Consider the following 18,727-nt stretch of genomic DNA (forward strand, 5'->3'; position numbering starts at 1 on the left):
TATTGTTATAATATTTTATAAATTTTAAGGAATACGACAAAAAAGATATTATAGGTATTGAAGGGGGTGTCTATGGGAGGAGCAGTGGTACAAAAGGGGAACAAGAATGTGATTAAATTCTATTTAATTAAAATATGTTTTTAAATGTTAACAAATTCAGATAAATTGAAATCATGTAACTTTTCCCATAATGCAATAAAAGTTAAAAAAAAACCAAAAACAAAAACAAAAAAGGAAGGAAGGAAGAAAGAAAGAGAAAGAAAGAAAATAAAAGTTGAGAACCACTGGTCTAGAGTCACCCATTTGCTGGCAATGGAGGGATTTGGGGACATGCCTTTTTTGTTGTTGTTTTTAGCATGCCTTAAGTGTATGGAATAATGGGTTTCTTTGAGCAGTCTAATAAATTATATAATGTATTTTGATCTTCCTCATTTCCTCATGGTCATCCCTTGTCATCTCTCTTCCCTCTCCACAGTTACTCTTCTTTTCTGAGACATGACATTTTTGAAACCTGGATGCTACTCTAGCCAATGTCTCCAGCCTCTCTTTTGACTTTTGCCAGGAGGAACCAAGCATTCTCTTACCTCTCTCACTGTGAGAAGCTAGACTTTCATAAGCCAGAACTTACCTTCACTGTAATGTATGAAGTCACGTTCACTTCATCGGAGAGACTCACATTCTCAAAGCCAAACGTGACCTTTGAATTTGCATTTAGACTACTGAATTGTACAAAAGCCACCCCATCATGTTTGCATCTTAGGGGAGACAGATACTTTAGAGGAAATAAAAAAGCTATGGGCAATGGAGAACACAAAACCAGGGCGTGGGGAGATGGGAGATGGTGTGGGAACTGGGTATCAGGGCAACCAGGCTGGCACGAGCAAGAAGCAGTGATTATTCTGAGAAGTTCTGCTGTGTACACTGAGTGGAAGCTTTTTTTTTTCTTTTTCTTTTTCTTTTTTTTTTTCAGAACTTTTCCATTGATGCTGTCTGCTTGCCAGTGCTGTTAGGTGACATTTGTGTTACCTCCCTTCAGGAGCCCCTTGCAGCTGGTATTTAATTCCTATTCTTTAACTGTCTTCAGTACTCACACCCCCCAGAGCACATCTGCACGATGCTGGAAAGGACACAGTGTGTCAGAGGCACATTATTATGATTCATATCTTATATACAACAGATGACAACGTGTCCACTGTTGCCTGCCTTGACCATGGGAACCAGATAAAAGCTCAAAGCTGCCTGGCTTTCCTCTAAGTAGTCTTTGTGAGCTAATTAGTGATGTCTCCCTGGCAAGTCCAGCTGGGAGACAGCGTTACCATGATAGAGAGTGCTTAGGTTGTTCAAAGAGAGGAAACCCAACTCAAACAAAACTGGGAGAAAACAAATTTTCACAGTACAGAAAGAAGGCCAGAGGGAACTGGAAATTAAAGACAATTAAAAGAAATGAAATCTGTGGCCATGAAAACGTTAGAATACCCCACTGTGGTCTTTGCTTACATTCTGTTCTTTGACTAAGTGTATTGCAGATGGAATTTATTTTGATTCCTGTCTCTTATTTAGGTCATGTATTTTTAATTCTAAGTATATAAACATACCGAGGAAAAATACCCAGAGAATAATTTTACATATTTATTATTTTTAACAGAATTATCTTTCTATATTGAGATGAGCGCAGAGTTATTAATGAGACTTAAAGTAGGAGATTTCAATAATTTCATACTCCTACCTGATGAGACTCAAACAAAAGCCATCAATAATATAAAACTCATTCCACATGTTTTATTTTAATCCATGAGCCATGTGAGCAAGGGTGCTGTGTATGTCATTGAGACTGCTGCAGCTGAACAGCATAGCCTGAGTGACTCATGCACCACAGTTACTTCCGCTGCAAAATCTAAGTCAAGTTGCTGGTGACTTGATAGCTGAAAGCCATCCACCAACCCACCAACAGCATCTTGTCCCGATGCTCTCATTGGGTGTAAGGGGTAAGGCAGCTCACCTCTAGCCTTCTGAGGTCAACTGTACAGGAGAGAAGGCGAAGCAAGCGAGAGGCCCTTGGTGTGAGCTGCTGTCCGTCCCTAGCAAACAAGCCTGAGTCAACTGGTGGCAACAAGGTAAAAATATGAGGCTATCCTGGTCTATATGAGTGTGAGCTCCAGGACTGATTGGGTCAGCTCAGGACAGGACCTGCTGTCACTTTCAGATCCCAGAAGCAGGTGTGCATAGCATGTAAAGTTGTACATTGAAGATTCCTGGACAGGATCCCTAGTGATTCAAATGTAGTAAATATCAGGGGGCTCCAGGCAACCTTCATGAAAAACAAGCCTCTACTCCTCCAGTGGTAATGAGGTGAGGCACGGGATCTGAGGCTATACTGCAAGGCACCACACAGTGGGACTGACATTTATAATACATATGCAATATGTATTACATATGTGACATATATAATAATATGAAATAGATATGATAATCCACCTTCCACTCTGAAAACATGACTCATTGCTTACACACTTGGGAAAAAGGAGTCAAAGCCCCACCTCCAACTATGTCATTGGTCCTAAAAATATTTAGAGGTTTTGGAGTGTATTCAATAGTTTGATTATTTTTCCAAAAAATATATTTTCTTCCATTTCTTTTTCTACTCTCAGAAGAGGTCCCTGGAACTCTCTCTCTTCAAGCTCTGCTCCTAAACACCTTCCCTCCACACTCTGCTCTTCCTTGGCCTTGGTCATTTTCCTAGTCTTTGTGGAAAACATGGCACGGGCTAGCTTTTAAGGCTTCAACTTTGCTGTCTTTAAACATGCCATTTACCCCACATAAGGGTAGGCTTCCATATCTCGCTTCTCTCTCCTGAGATGTCCTTTCAGAAAATACTACAGCATCGCCCTTACATCATCATTCGAACAATATCTTCTTCATAGATAGGGATGCTCTGACCTCTTTGGGAGACTTGACATTCTCTAAGCTGGACATCAGTACTCCCTTTTACCTTCTTTTACTGAATGAGAGAGCTGAAGAGGAGGTGAGAGAATGCAAAGCTTTTGCGAGTATTTTTTAAAGATAGTGTACTTAAGTCTAAATAAGTCATGGGATGTAGAATGCCTTATAAAATGAAAAAGCATGCAGTCTCTTGGCACTTTGGCCCAATGACACGCTTTTATCATTCATTTCTATTAAGAGACTTGGAGAATCTCACCACTTCTGCGAAAATAATCAAAAGAAGCAGGTGAGTTAGTTCATACTATCTACTCTGGAGTTGGCAGAGGCTTGCAGACCTGACCCAAGGAGTTCTCAAAGCTTCAAGTCTGAAACACCTAGATTCCTGAGAGTGGGTACACTGACTGGTTTGTACCCGCTCCTCATCACAGAAAACTGTGCATCAGTGTGTCAGGAGGGTCCCCAAACTATAAAAAGAAGCTGATTGCAAGTCACAATTAGTGTGTTGACATTCCACCATTGAGGAAAGTTCATCTTGGTTATAGACATAGGTATTTACTCCAGCAAATTATTGTTAGCTTGTTTCCAAAATAATAGGACACCAAAGCAAATTTAAATGGACCTCGAATTGCAAGGGATAGAGGGAAAGGGGCTAGGGAGAGAACATGCATTAAAAAGAAGGCTGGTTTTGAAATAGCACAATTTATTCAGAAATGGGAAGAATTTCATTACTCTAATGGCACTTACTATCAGATTTTTATCTTGACATTATGAAACAGATTTTGTTTTGTTTTGTTTTCTGAGACAGGGTTTTTCTGTGCAGCCATGGCTGCCCTGGAACATGCTCTGTAGACCAGACTGACCTCAAACTCAAGAGATCTGCCTATGTCTGCCTCCTGAGTGCTGGAATTAAAGGCATACACCACCACTGCCAGATGAAAACAGTTTTTTTCTCTCAAAGATGTAATTTTTTAATTATATGTATGTGAACATGCGCCTATATGCATACTGTGCACATGTTTGATGTTCAAGGGATGAAGAGAATATCAGATTACTTGGAGCTGGAGTTATAGATGGTTGTAAGATGCCATGTGGCTGCTGGTAAGTGAATTCCTCTGCAAGAACTTCTTGTGTTCTTAAGCCAAAGAGATGTTTCTCCAGTCCCCCAGGAATTAGGTTTCTTAAGAGTCATATGTAGTTGTAGTTCATCTATAATGGGATGGGTGGTTTTTTAGTGAGGTTTCCTGAGTTCAAACCCTAGCTCTCCCATAATGATAGTGCAATCTTTCACAAGCTCCCTTCTAATTGGTTCACATTCCTCCCTCCAGCTCCACCTTACAAAAGTGTAAAGAACAAATGGACTCATCTATATAAAGTGCTTGGTAGGCATTTAGCATGTACCTATGCCTACTGCGTGTGACCACAGAGATACAACACAAAGGAAGACATCTCAGCCACTGGCCTCATAGAGATTACAGTCTAACTGGGGTAATGTACATCAATCACTCAGTAACTGTGTCTGGTCAATACTTGCTGACCCATTTGGATCGGTTTATAGAGAAGATGCTGTGAATGTGGTCAGCGAGAGGAGGATCCTGAGGAGATAAGGAAAATGTTATCAGTGAATAGGCTTTAGATCGACCCTAGGGGAAGAAGTTCCAATCCAAGGAGATGGTAGAAACTGAATGGCAGGACTGGGGGAAATAAACACAATTGACTGAACATCACAAGAAAGAACCAAGACCTCATGGATGGACTCTTCTGAGCCTGAGGTATAGAACTGGCTTTTCTGGTACAGAGAAGAGGGGAAGAAGCTTTGTCCTGTGGCCAAGAATTAGGAGTAGGATGAAATTTTCACAGCAAAATGAAACTCAAAATAGTGCTCAAATGAGAAATAAAGACTGGGAAAGGCTGTACAGTTCGGGGCCAAAATTAACCTTCAGCGGGCAAATGCTTCTTTTTGATCTGCTTGTTTTGAGGTTTTTGTGTTGATCTGTTTAGTAGATTTCACAGAAACAAACGGCAAAATGCAAGCCAGATGTTCTTGCTCCCAACTCCAGAGAGCTGAGACTGGCCTTTCCCAGTTCCCAGGGACAAAGAAGGCAAGGGACTTGATTCATTGCAGACCTGGAAGGCTTCAAAGTATACTGACAAAGGGAGATGGGATTTGGTGGCTGGAAGGAAAACAGAGCATTCTAGAAAATGGGGAGGCAGAAATTTCAGAAAGGGAAAAACCAGAGACCCAGATGGAGAGGGAAGAGAAGTATTAGGGGGTGTTTCTGGGCAACATTCTGGAGAACTGATTGGGGGAGTGCTCACTCTTTGGGTGTATAACGAGGTGAAGTGTTTGATGCTCTGTTGGTCAGGACTTGGCATTACATATACCCACAACACCAGTTTCTTTGAATCTATTGTAATACCAAAGGTTCTGAGTGAATATTTTAACCTTCACAGAATTTGAGGCTCTATTTAACTCTGGGATGGAGGCTAATATGACATCGAAAGTAGAAAAGGAAATTGTCATTAATGATGACAACAGACATCTTTGTCATGGGCTATATTGTGAGCAAAGGGTCACCTGTGGACAGTACCAAAGTGGAGCATCCAAACTTTGTATCCAAAATGTTCCCACAACTTAAAGACTGTATTCACAGGTTCACTCCACCCCCACCTCAGTGGAAGAGAGCTCCTCATGTATTCTGTCATTGGCAAAGAGGTCTGGCTGCTATGAAACTGGACGGGTAGAAAAGGATGGTGGCTTAGACTAGGCCAGTGACAGCACAGCTATAGAGGAGAGACTAGACTTATGTATACATTTGGGAATCAAGTAACTAGGACTTGCTGCTTGCTGGTATGTGCAGAGGAAGCTGTGGTATAAGCTCATAGCAGCATCCAACTTGTGGTGTGGGTTCTCAAAAAGCAACCACAGGGGTTGATTGAGCATGTCATTTACTGCAATGTGAACCACAGTAGGAGGAGCGATTTCTGGGAAGATGACAGGATCCATTTTGAACATGTGGAGAAGGATGTGCTGATGAGGCAGTCCGTGGGATGTAGAGAAGGCGTTTAAATATAAGGGAAGATCTAAGATGTGCTAGGCTCTCAACTTGACATCTAAATGAGAGTGGCAAGTGTTCAAGTTGAAGCCCAAGAAAAATATAAACTATGAAAAGAAAGAGGCCCACCAGTGATTCCCTGGGGCAGTGCAACATCTGAAGGATGAATAGAGGGGAACAAATCAACAAAAGAGTGACCCTGGAAACTGAATGAATACCAAGAGTTTAGGGTGACATTTGTGTCAAGATGAGATCTTTCGAGAATGTGATCTCTATGAAGAGAACAGCTATGATTACTATGTCAAAGTTGATAGAAGGGTCAACTTTGGGATCATTTATGTAGAATATATATACATGTACACATATATAAATTATGTCTATACACAATACATACACACACATATATACACATATACATATACACACATATATACATACCATACATATGCACATATATACATATATACATACATGTATACATATATATGTATATATAAATACATATATGTACACACACACACACAGATTCTCCGTGTTTGTGGTTTGATGGCTATATGCTACATGTACCAGGCACAAGTTACACTGAGAATAAGAAAGGTCAGCTCAGTGAAAAAAGTATACAGACATCAGAACAGGATATGGATGGACTGGAAGAATCAGGGAAGACTCACCTTTGAAATTTGCTGTTCTTTGTATTGGCTTTTGAAGGCTTAGAGGCCTTTGATGATAGAATGAAATCTATAGAGACAGACCAAGGGCATATCAAGAGTGGCTAGTAATGGCCCTGAGGAGAGCAGTGAATGGGGTCATGGGCTCCACCTTTAAAGTCCCCCCATCATTGACATGGGGGGGGGGAGACAGTAGCTCAGGTGAGTGCTTTGAAGCTCTGCTTGTGTCTTAGAGCTTTCTCTGTGATGTGTGAGATAAGACCACCTACAAAGAAAGGTCATTGGTAGAAATCCTCAGCTTAAGAAAAGGCAATGTGTGAAGTGCGAATTTTGGAGCGTGAAAGGTGATGGGACGTTGTGAGAGTTCCTTTGCTATTGGGAAAACCTATTAGTCATCATTTCATGGGGATATGACTATATCAAATTAACATTCTATCGTTGTTCTCATTGGGTGGCTCTAGGGCAGCAAGGAGGAAAAGGAGGAAGAGTTGGCCTCATTAAGATTTGGGTTTTCAGGCTGGAGAGATGGCTCAGCGGTTAAGAGCACTGACTGCTCTTCCAAAGGTCCTGAGTTCAAATCCCTGCAACCACATGGTGGCTCACAACCATCTGTAATGAGATCTGATGCCCTCTTCTGGTGTGTCTGAAGACAGCTACAATGTACTTACATATAATCAATAAATAAATCTTTTAAAAAAAAAAGATTTAGGGTTTCACTCTCGGGTTGGTACAAGGGGATGCTGGGTAGCCGAGGTTGAATAGTAACTCTTCCTCTCATGACGTTCACTTAGACAGGCGTTTCTGAGTCTTTGTTACTAAGTTCTTCCAATGGCTATTCTTTTGAGCATGCACTCCTGTTTTGGAAGGTCCACTTCATACAGACCCTTCTCTGGTGATCTCCCTAGGTAGATTAAAAAAAAAAAATGAATCTGGTTCTTCTTCATGTTTGGAGTTTATACTGATTCTATAGGATGAACCTTAGAAGATCCGAGCAGCTTCTTTCACCAGCACTTTCCCGCTTTCCCTGTTGAGTTGTCCCCAATCTCGGGATCTCTTCTCCCTTACTCAGGATCACTACACTCGATCTTCCTCTTACCCCAACGTCCTCTTGGAAGAAGAACTACCCTACACATCTGTGCCGTGCCGCACGTAAAGAGCATTTTTGTTTAAAAGGAATAGGGAACTTCCCCAGAGGGCTGGGAACAAGCAACTGAGAGCATCATTGCTTGAGAAGAGAGATTTTTACTTCATCTTTCTAGATTTGTACTTCATGAGGCTGAAAGTAAAAAAAATGGGATACAGCTTAAGGCTCTACGTTTTGCTTGAAGGCCAGGGGCCGGAGGGAAGAGGTTAGGATTAAAAGGAGTGGCCTGGCCAGCATTTAGGAATGTAGAGGAGTGTCCAGGAAGTACCAAGATGCAGTAGATACTTAGATCCTGCAAGGTTCATTGTGCCCAGGGTCTGATGTCTATAAGCCAAGCATAGGACTCAACTTCCTCATGAATAACTGGTCTGAGCTGCTCCCCTGGGTGAATTGATGTCAATGATTAGGTCACCTGATCTTTTCTTTCTTTTTTTAAAAAGATTTATTTATTTATTTTATGTATATGAGTACACTGTAGCTGTACAGATGGTTGTGAGTCATCATGTGGTTGCTGGGAACTGAACTCAGGACCTCAGCTTGCTCCAACCAGCCCTGCTTGCTCTGGCCCTGCTTGCTCGGGTCAACTCGCCCAAAGATTTATTTATTATTAATATCTAAGTATACTGTAGCTGTCTTTAGACACACCAGAAGATGGTGTCAGATCTCATTATGGATGGTTGTGAGCCATCATGTGGTTGCTGGGATTTGAACTCAGGACCTTCAGAAGAGCAGTCAGTGCTCTTAACTGCTGAGCTATCTCTCCAGCCCACACCTGATCTTTTCTTTTTTCTTTTCCTTTCTTTTCTTTTCTTTTCTTTCTTTCTTTCTTTCTTTCTTTCTTTCTTTCTTTCTTTCTTCCTTTTTTTTTTTCAAGACAGAGTTTCTCTGTGTAGCCCTGGCTGTCCTGGAACTCACTCTGTAGACCAGGCTGGCCTTGAACCCAGAAATCCGCCTGCCTCTGCCACCCAAGTGCTGGGATTAAAGGCATGTGCTACTACCACCCGGCTCACACCTGATCTTTTCAAACAACAATTTGATTGTGTTGTTATAATACCTTTCCCATCTTGAAGCATTGAAGATTTGGCTTGTGGAGATAACTACATAGTCACCCCTCAACCTCCCACTGTTAAGTCATCTCCCCTCCCTTTCACGAGCCATGTTCTCTCTGTGTGAGGCCATTATGTGTACAGTTTCCTACTAGAATACTTCTTTTTTTTCCCATTTTCTATCTAGCTGATCAATATTCAGCTTTTCTAAAAATGTAACTAAAATTTCTTTTATGCTAAGCCATCTCACCTAAATTCCCCGACTGAGACAATTCCTCTTTTCATAGATGATCCAATAGTATTGCTATTCTTATCATGGTTATAACTGCCCACTATTCATGGGATTGTTTTCTTCACAAGACTGCGAATCCCACAAGGGCAGGAATAAAGTGTTCTAGGACGGTATGTGGCACTTACTCTTGGTCTCAGTAAATACTTGTCTGATATATGAAAGAAGTGCCCCTCCCTGGTTTACCTTGCTCTATGGTATATGTTTGGCTGAAGTCCTACATGGCTCAGCTGTTGAGTATGACCTGACCTCATGGCTATGCTCCCTAGGCCTTCCACGAACAGTGGGATACTGTTGGGGATCGGGGATGGGTGGGCTCTAAGAACTCTGATGTCCCTTTAATTACTTTTTTTTTAGTACTTGTCTGAAGCTATTTTAGTAGTTGACTTTTGTGGTTTGGCTGTGGCTTAGTAATTTCCCTGAAAGACAGGAGCCCTGGGACTGTTTGCCTGAGAAGCTGAGATCCCATCCTTTTTGGATAAGAGCACATTGTTTCTTTCTTCAAAACGGGCCTTCACCGGCAATGTTTCTTGGGGAAGAGCCCAGGAAAGGCAACAGCTGCAGAGTTTCTGTGGTCTCAGGGGTGCCTGAGGTCAAAAGGTCAAGCGGTCTTTTTTTTTCCCAGAAAGATACCCCCCACCCCACCCCACCCCTACCCCCACTCCCCCGATCAATGATGTCCAGGTCCAAAACTTCCTCTCCTGGACTCTAAACCTAATTTCCTGCCATAGGGTTTGAGAACTATTTCCCAAATGGCCTAGCTTAGTAACTAACAAATTGTGCACAGCATTTGCATGTGTGTGCGTGTATGTGTGCGTGTGCGTGTGTGTATGTATGTATATATGTGTGTGTATGTATGTATATATGTATGTGTGTGCCCGTTCAACCTAATATCTCAAGCATTATAGGCAAGCTCTCTACCACTAAGCTTCATCCCTAATTGTGTTTCTTTTTTACAAGCTCATCAATTTCCTAAACACTGAGTGTCACAGAGGTACAAAGTCCAGAGTGGTTTTGTGCTGCTAGTAGTAAAGTAGCCTGTATATTGAATGTGTACACAAAGACATGGCACTGTCAAACCCCACATACTGTTAATCAGGATACCCTCCCTCATGGTGGTCCCTTTGACTCTTCCAGGCAAATAATTAGATTCAAAAGTGGTCTAAACCAATCATGAAGAATGAGGTTACTATCTGATATATATATATATATATATATATATATATATATATATATGTTCATCTGGCTTACACTCGGCTATCACAGTATCTAGGCCAGAGGCACCACTGATAAATAAACATAAGCAGACTTCAGAGAGGTCCAGGCTCCCAGGAAAAGCCACTTTCTCTCTAAGAGCTTGGTTCCTGGCAGGGACAAGCCATTTGGCCTGCAGAAATCCATGACATGGAGTCACAGAGGATGACAAAAAAAAAAAAAATCTCATTTTCTAGTTGGTTCTCTGGGAGTCAAGTGTGAAAAGTCTGTGGCTAAGGTGAATTAATTATGAAAATGAAGCAGCAGAAGCACAATGCATATGCATCAGCTGCTCCTGCAGGGATGAGACCCAAAGACTTGAAAACATCATAAAGGAGTGTCAGTCCATCCCTGAATGGCAGGCCTAATGGAACAGGGCAGCTCACGCGTGACGGCCTGTATTTAGGAAGAAGAGAAGTTAGAAGAGACTAAGGAGAAACATAATAAAAGGATATACCCTCAATGGCCTGCCTCCACCAATAAGGGCCCAGCCCTTCCCTTTTGCTACCTCCCAACACTGCCATTACATTATGGTGCATTAGGGAGACAGCCCATTCATTACGTCAGAGGTTTTCACCATCTCATTTTCCCCAAATCCTTTACTTATTATCTTTTAGGTAATTCTCAATACAATCAAGTTGAAAAATCAAGATTAATGATCACAGTTAAGCAATCTTTATGCAAATCTTCATTTATTCAAAGAGAAAGTGCTTAATCCATCCATCTATCCATCCATCTATCTACTCCTTATTCATCAACTATCCACTAACCACCAGGCAGTAGGTTTAGAAGATAAATCAGATAAAACTTTTCCATTTCACATGTGTTTTCCCCAGACATTTCAGATGCATTGCCGATGGGTATGAGTAAAACTTAATAACCTTTCTAATTTATTTGGGAGCCTGTCAAAAATTAAAGCGAGAAGGAGTAGTGCAGGGGCGATGAAATCTTACTTGGCTTTTTGGACCCCACTTTTCTCATCTGAAACATGGGACTAATCACATGTCACATGATTTCTGATTAGTCTTATAAATAGAAAGTGAAATCAAAATTTTCTAAAAGGTGGGCTGGCGAGATGGCTCAGTGGATAAGAGCACTGACTGCTCTTCCGAAGGTCCTGAGTTCGCATCCCAGCAATCACATGGTGACTCACAACCACCCATAATGAGATTTGACACCCTCTTCTGATGCGTCTGAAGACAGCTACAGTGAATTACACCAGGGCAAGCGGGCCAGAGTGAGTGGGGGCAGCAGAGGTCCTGAGTTCAGTTCCCAGCAGCCACACACATGATGGCTCACGGCCATCTGTACAGCTATAGTGTACCATAAACATAAAATAAATCTTTAAAAAAAATTTTTCTAAAAGGTCTCATTGGTCACTGCTTTTCTTTTCACTGATATTTGACTCCAAAACTTGAACCACCATTTTATGATGGCTAACAGTCCTTTCCACCAGTAATATAATCAAAATTATATTTGATTAATATAAATCAAAATTACTGGGACCTTTGTATTTCATTGGCATCTAAGCTCCTTCAGTTATATCCCTATGGTTGGTGGGGCTTCTGCATGCACTAAGATAGATGCTCATGTCTGGTGCATCAGATGGGATGCCTGCCCAGTCACTGAAGGGGGTCACTGGAGTGTCTGAAGGTAGACTTTGCTGTTCCATAGTAATTGGAATTTTGACCTGGTTTCTCAGAGCTCCCAGGATATTCCTAGAAACTCCAGCAAGAGATGTAAGGCTCCTTTTGAATTCTCCTTTGAAGTCTCAGAATGCCACATCTACCACATTCTGTTCAACAAAAAATTTCACAAATACCAGCTCAGAATTCAAGGGAAGGTATAGCAGATTCAGCCTCTCTGTGGATTTGAATAGACCTCGTGGAGGCAGGGTACAGACACTGTGAGAGTTAAAGTTCTCAGTGTAAGAGATCTTGTTCTTTTATCCATTGAATCATGAGGAAAACTGATAAAACGACTCAATACTATCAGGGGTTTTAAGCTTGAATGGAGTTTGATATGAAAATAAGGTTCAAATAGGATAGACAGGGGAGACTAAAGACAGGGTCTCTGAGGTGGTGGCTTCTTGTGTCAGAAGACACTGTGAGGAGAAACAAAAGGAAGACATAGGGGTAGGAATCTGGATAACTGATGTAAGAAAGAGGAGGACCCACCGGTCCATAAAATATTCAAGCCACAGTCTGTTTAGTAGACTTCTAGCTTTAGGCTTCGCCCATCACAAATGTGTAAAGCCATTATTTTCCTTTGTCTGTGGCTTGCCCTTCTGTCTGTCCTGTTTGTTCACTGCTTTGTCCATGCCAAGGAACGAGGTCAGTGATTCCCTAGACAATAGCCATCCTCCTCCTGCACAGCGCCCTCGGAGTTACCGGTTTCTTAGCTGCAGCATAAAGCCATTCACATTCCCTTCCTTCCAGCTCAATCCCCTGGCAAAGGGATTCTTTTGTTCTGTTTGTGACACTTGTTCATGCTTCTGTGCATCACCAGGTGATGGAGAGTATTACAAACCTGCTTTTCCATCACTGGATTCCAAGAAGCTGATGATTGCAGTTCTTCTATAGCCCCACACAGCATTAAGAGGTTCTGCATCCCCCCTTACTGAGTACACATAATCATCTTGGTGGGTTTCTTTCAAAGCCGCACACAGTAGCCGAAAGAACAACTTGATCTGCTCCTGCTGTTAGCAGAGGGTCCCCCTATTATCTCTAACAGCTAATGTTCAACAGCTCATCATCGTTCTCTGACAGGAATACAGGTGAAAACATCCATTGGGGATTTGGTGCTTGGGTCAGGCCTTGGTCAACCATGCAGCTCACACTTGTTGGTAGGAGATGGGGACAATTTATACTGTACGTTTTCACAAGGAACTAACCTTTACCTATGACCCTCTTCCTCTTCCCCTCCAGTCTCTGAATCCAAGCTACTTTTTTTGTTCCACGCTTTCCTTTGGCAAGATTGTCTGTGCACAGTATGCTAATTTTGCACAGCACAGGGAGGGCAGTTGGTAACCGAGGAAGATTAAAGATTGCCCTGATGGCAAGTTTTAATTAGTATGAAAATGGAGGAAATCTTGCTGTGGGATGGCGAGGAGGCTTTCATATTTATATCCTGCTAGGGAATCAATTTCAAAATCATAAAAAAGGAAAGACTCAGATTGCAGACTCAGAAAAGATAACGGCTCAAGGTTTTCCATAAAATGTAAATATCACTTAAGAGCCTGCTTTTATGTCTTCTGACTATAATCTTTTATTCTCTTTCCGTTATAAAAGAAAAGTTTTCAACAAAATGCCTTCAGAATCCACCTACAAGGACCACAAAATATTCTTATCGCACAATAAATATATAACATATATCTGTACGATAACCAGAATTCTCCCTCCTGCTGGAAAGATGGGTGTTCCCTATGCAGCCCAGGCTGGCCTTGAATGTGTGATCATCTGTTTTATGCTTCCCAAGTGCTGGAGCTTTATGCTTGGCTTGCTCGAATTTTCCTATGTGGCCTTCCTTCTACTCAATCCTTCAGCCCAAATCCAGTCTCAGTAACCCCCTTGCTGTGTGTTGGATGAGTTACCAAATATTTCCATTTCTTAACGTCCTCCATGCTAACGTAACATTTATCCATATAGCAGCCTTGATGATTAAAGTAACTAATATAATTGTTAGCACAAGGCCTGGCATATAGAAGCAGCTCAATGTATATAATTTGAAATAACACTTGGCCTACACATCCTCATTCAGTCTTCAAAACAAACAGTGGAGAAATGAAGCCACAACAGGAGTTAAGGTTCTGCATCCAAGAAACCAGACTCCATGGCATCGGATCCTGGCTCTCTTTTCTTACTAGCTGCCTAGCCTTGGGAAGCTTTACTTCTAAATATATCTGGGCTTCGTGTTACTAATCTGCACAATGGGAACAAGAGTGATATAAGGCAAATGTGAGGTTTATGTACAGAAGAATAGCTGTTGCACTGTAGATGCCACCATCATGGCTGGAGGCTGCGAGATGTCAATGCACTGTGCTGTGCTAATGTGAATCCAGGCTCTCCGCAGGTGCATGTTGGCATACGTCAGGGCTGCTTTCCCAGGGCATGCCGGGCTCACACCCAGAGCTTGGTTTTGGCTTCCCTCCTTCCTCTTGGAAGTCCTAATACATTTCAGAATGAGGCACTATGCACTTGCAGTTTTCACTGGCCCTTTGAATTACGTAGTCCTTCCTTCCTGGGAGTTTTGGAATCTAGACAAGAGCTCAGTCACACTGACCCTCACAGGAAGTGTGTATTTATTTTTAGGGTATTCTTCAAGTCTGAGCTTTTGTTGTTCAAATTATATATCTATTTCTGTGTGTTGAGTTCTTTCCCCATTGTCAGAGAAAAATTGTTTAGGGTTAAACTGGGTACTGCACTAGTCTCTGGCCTCCTTGTCCCATGAGTAGTATAGCATGGTGCTGTGGTCTGATTGGATCTGATTGGTATTGCTGTCATGGAAATGGGTGATTACTACAGAAGTAAGCTTCTTATGAAAGCAGATAGGACCTCTCTTGTTCTCTCTCTCCTTTTCTTTCCTTCTGCCACAGGGTGCACAACATGAAGGCGCTTGCTGGATGTGGGTGCCACACTCTTGAGCTTCTACTCGCCAGGCCTGTGAGGCATATATTTATTTTCCTTATCAATCACTGCTATGATATTCTAATCTAACAACACAAACCAGATAGAGACATCTGCCATGACGTGACTCCGATATGGCCCCACAGGCTCATGTGTTTGAACACTTGATGCCCAGGTGGTTGGTGCCATTTGGAAGAATGTGAGCCTTGAGGGAATGGAATGGTACTGAAAGAAGAGAGTCACTAGAAGCAGGTTTTAAGGTTTTATAGCCCAGCCCCAATTCCTTACTGTGGGCAAAACATAACCAGCTGCTTCCTTTGCCAGCCATTATCCCTTCTTCACCTAATGAGCTATATCCTTTGTTAAACTGTAAGTCAAAATAAATCTTTTCTGTTCTAGGTTGTTTCATGTCAGGTAATTAGTCACAGCAATAAGAAAAACAACAAATATAATACCTACGTGCGGAGTTATCCTGGGAGAGTTGTAGACTCCCACCTCCCTCTCACACAGTAGAATGGATGATGTGTTTTAGATGCACATTTAATATCACATAGTAATGCTATGCAGAAGTCATTGTAATAGTACAAAAAGAAAGCATCAAGTGTTATTGAATGTGCTTTTCTCTGTATCACTTCTCAAGGAATTAATACTAAGTATATTAAATTACTCTTATCTAGGGGATTGAGTATTTATAAAGAATAAAAGTCTGCATGAATGATACAAGTGGGAGAAGCTATCACACAGTAAATTCCTGAGCTGCCAGATCAACTTCAACTGACAAGTATCTGCTTATTATTCCCCATTCAAAATCTTACATGCAACAAGGGTACAATTAATATGTGTGAGGTGAAATATACACACACGCGCACACACACACACACACACAGAGAGAGAGAGAGAGACAGAGAGAGAGAGAGACAGAGAGACAGAGAGAGACCAGATTTTCATATTAACATATTGGAGATAGAAAATAAACCCATGAGTTATCAGAAAGAACCAGAAGCAGTGAATTCATAAATGTGCTATCAGAAGAGGGTGAGCTTAAGAAGGAAATTTAAATTCCTGGAAGCCTCAGAAATGATGAGCAAAAACAAAGCACATGAACTGCTATGTGCTTCATAACCATGCCAGAGTATGGCTCATGTTCTCACTGTAGGCTTAGAGTCATGAGCTTCCCCTTTTCAAAATGTTCAATGATGTCTCAGTCTACAAATCTCTCAAGAATTTGACTCCCTAATGTAACCATGCTCCATGCTTCCCATCTTCTTCTATTAGACATATTGTTCTGGTCCTTGAATATAACTTGTGTATTCCTGAAGAACTTTTCCAGGAAAGAACTTGTTCTTTACTTTATTGGATATTTTCTTCAAAAGACTCATCCTCAGAACAAACTTTACCAGCCACTGCATATATGGAAGACATAGTATCCAGCCCTTGTCTTTCTATAGCTTTGAAAAGTAGCCCCCACAACCCCACCCACTGGAAAATAGACTTTCTGGTGGTAGACCTAGTTTTCTGTTTCATTCACTGAGGTATCTATAAGAGCTTAAAGCAATACCTGTCACAGTCAATGCTTAAAGCTTGGTCAATACTTATTAAAAGGATAAATGAATGAGTTTGTGAATTATGTAAAAACACCTAACACAAAGAAGTAAATTAGAGATGTGAGGAGGACATAACATCTGTCCCAACACCAGGAGTAACTGAGACCAGCGGGACCAAGCACACAGGAACTCCACCAGCACATTGGCTCAGGTTTCTTCCAGTCTGTCTGAGCTGGTGCCCTGAACTGACCTTGGGCACAAGCTCTGCAGCCAGTCCCACAACACCCAGAGGAAGCTCCACTCCCAGGCATTCTAACACGCCCAGGATCAGAGGTGAGGAGGAACCAACATCTGTCCCAACACCAGGAGTAACTGGGACCAGCAGGATCCTGGCACACAGGAACTCTGCCAGCCCAGTGGCTTGGGTTGCTTCTGGTCTGTCTGGGCCGGCCAGTCCCCTGAGCAGACATTGGGCCCAAACTCTGTAGTCATTCCCAAAACACCCAGAGGAAGCTCCACTCCCAGGTGCTTTAACAAGCCCAGGGTCACAGGATCCCAGAATCACAGGATCACAGAGACAGCTTGACTCTGAAGAGTTCTGACACAAACAGGATCACAGAAAGGACAGGCTCCAGTCAGATTTAGCAAGGGCAGGTAGCAGTAGAGATAACCAGATGGTGTGGGGCAAGCATAAGAATGTAAACAACAAAGATTATGGTTACTTGGCATCATCAGAACCCAATACTCCCACCATTGTAAGTCCTGGACACACCATCACACCAGAAAAGCAAGATTCAGATATAAAATCACTTCTCATGATGATGATACAGGACTTCAAGAAAGACATAAATAGCACCCTCATAGAAATACAGGAGAACACAGGTAAACAACTAGAAGCCCTTCAAGAGGAAACATAAAAATCCCTTAAAGAACTACAGGAAAACACAATCAAACAGGTGAAGGAAATGAGCAAAACCATCCAGAATCTAAAAATTGAAATAGAAACAATAAAGAAATCAGAAAGAGAGACAACCTTGGAGATAGGAAACCTAGGAAAGAAATCAGGAATCATAGATGCAAGCATCACCTACAGAATACAAGAGATAGAAGAGAGAATCTCAGAGGTAGAAGACACCATAGAAAACATTGACACAACAGTCAAAGAAAATGCAAAGCTCCTAACTCAAAACATCCAGGAAATCCAGGATGCAATGAGAAGACCAAACCTAAGGATAATAGGTATAGAAGAGAGTGAAAACTCCCAAGGTAATGGGGCAGTAAATACCTCCAACAAAATTATAGAATAAAACTTCCCTAACCTAAAGAAAGAGATGCCCATGAACATACAAGAAGCTTATAGAACTCCAAATCGACTGGACCAGAAAAGAAATTCCCTCCATCACATAATAATCAAAACACCAAATGCACTAAACAAAGAAAGAATTTTAAAAGCAGTAAGGGGAAAAGGTCAAGTAACATATAAAGGCAGGCCTATCAGAATTACACCAGACTTCTTACCTGAGACTATGAAAGCTAGAAGATCCTGGGCAGATGTCATACAGACCCTACAAGAACACAAATGCCAGCCCAGAATATTATACCCACCAAAACTCTCAATACCTTAGATGGAGAAAACAAGATATTCCATGACAAAACAAAATTTACACAATATCTTTCCACACAAAATCCAGCCCTACAAAGGATAATAGATGGAAAACATCAACATAAGGAGCAAAACTATACCCTAGAAGAAGCAAGAAAGTGATCTTTCAACAAATCCACACAAACCTAATTCCATCTCTTACAACAAAAAGAACAGGAAGTGACAATGACTTTTTCTCAATATCTTAATATGAAAATTAATATTACCAACATATCCTAATTGATTGAAATCCAAAACTATGAGGGATTAGAAATTTGTTGACTGTCATCCAATGGTCTCTCTAATTTGGTAATTGGAGAAATAGGTCCAATATTATACAATCCATATACACTTTCAGCTTGTTTGTTTGTGACAATGTCTTGTTGTGTACAACATAATGGTCTCGAGATCTTGCTTCTCCTATCTCAGCCTCTCTATTAGTAGTATTGTTTAATTTTTTTTTGATATTTTCTTTATTTACATTTAAATTTCTCCATTCCCAGTTTCCCCTCCAAAAAACAA

This window comes from Mastomys coucha, unplaced genomic scaffold (assembly GCF_008632895.1).
Source record: "Mastomys coucha isolate ucsf_1 unplaced genomic scaffold, UCSF_Mcou_1 pScaffold14, whole genome shotgun sequence".
Classification (NCBI taxonomy): domain Eukaryota; kingdom Metazoa; phylum Chordata; class Mammalia; order Rodentia; family Muridae; genus Mastomys; species Mastomys coucha.